Genomic DNA, 1,584 nt, shown 5'->3' on the forward strand with positions numbered 1-1,584 from the left:
ATAAATTATGCTGTAAACATTCCAAGAACCACGAACTGTCGCATGATAAATTATGCTGTAAACATTCCAAGAACCACGAACTGTCGCATGATAAATTATGCTGTAAACATTCCAAGAACCAGGAACTGTCACATGATAAATTATGCTGTAAACATTCCAAGAACCAAACTGTCACATGATAAATTATGCTGTAAACATTCCAAGAACCAGGAACTGTCACATGATAAATTATGCTGTAAACATTCAAGTCACTGTAATTGATTGGTTCCCAGATATGTCTTTACTACGTTTACTGTAACGACCATAATCCCAAACTTTGGGGTCGGCCGATGATTTTATAAGCCAAGCATTTTTACATATTCGGCGACGGGATTCGAACTCGCGACTCTGAGGTTGCGACTCGAGCGCTCTAGCCACCAGGCCATGTCAGACCCGTTTATGTATTTACAACGCATAAAATCTAGGATTCGATACCATATGACAACAGATCGTGTGTATAAAAATAATTCTTGTATGAGAACGTCTAGCCTTCTTGAATTATAATAAAATTTTCTAACATCGTGACAAATTAACCGTATATAACACTCCGTCGTAAGAATGAGTTGTATACGCAAACTCCATCAAAGCAGTATAACTTGTCCTCCCCAGGGGAATAAGCCAATAACCAGGTTCGATACCTATGGCATAGAGCAGATAGCCCATTGTGTAGCTATTTTTTTTTCTATTAAAGCAGAAACTAACTCCAACTGGCCCCCAGTGGGACAGTGGTACGTCTACGGAATTACAACGCTAGAAACCGGGTTTCGATACCCGTGGTGGACAGAGCACAGATAGCCCATAGTGTAACTTTAAAACACTCACACACACACACACACGCACGCACACTAGTTGTGGCACAGCGGTATAGCTGCGGACTTACAACGCTAGAAACCGGGTTTCTCTATCCTCGGTGGGCAGCATCTTAACTACATACAACAACAACAACTAGAAACTGGAGAGAGATTGATGAAAGTCACCTTGTTAACGGTAAGTATTCCTAATTGCTTTAGATTTAAGAATTTTCAGACAGAAGCGATATTCTAACCTTCAGCTGTTGAGTAATCACTCGAAAAGTATACATTTAATGCTTGGACGTTTTTAAGTGAGTTCATTACAGTCACGAAAATAAGCTACGAAAACGAAGGTTTGGCTTAATGTCAAGGTCAGCTATTACTACTTCTATAAGAGCGTTTGAATCAAGCCAATTTTTCTGGAACGATTCTGCTGGCATAAAGTAGTAATTCTTGATGGCTGATACGCCATCACATCGTATCACAACTAAAAAGCCCACGTTTGTGTTTAAAACCTACGATCTAGGACCTCCCAGACTTAAACAGATATTAACGTATCTTTTGTTTTTTTACTCCATTTAAAGGAATTAAAATATTTGATCATGAAAAGGTTCATGGTTCTGAGATGTTTACAGCATAGTTGGTCATTCAAAAGTTCGGGTTTTTTTTTGGAACGTTTACACCATAATCAATCACTTAAACTTCACGGTTCCGGGATTCATAAGGTTGCTGACAATAAATTTATAGTGACTTG

General features: G+C 38.8%; 1 protein-coding gene across 1 annotated transcript in view; it reads right to left on the bottom strand.

Moving 5' to 3' along the window:
• LOC106460023 (TWiK family of potassium channels protein 18-like) overlaps nucleotides 1-1,584 on the bottom strand; it is a 22,333-nt gene that overhangs the window by 17,763 nt on the left and 2,986 nt on the right. The gene's annotated exons all lie outside the window — the stretch shown is intronic.

Source organism: Limulus polyphemus, unplaced genomic scaffold (assembly GCF_000517525.1).
Source record: "Limulus polyphemus unplaced genomic scaffold, Limulus_polyphemus-2.1.2 Scaffold695, whole genome shotgun sequence".
Taxonomy (NCBI): domain Eukaryota; kingdom Metazoa; phylum Arthropoda; class Merostomata; order Xiphosura; family Limulidae; genus Limulus; species Limulus polyphemus.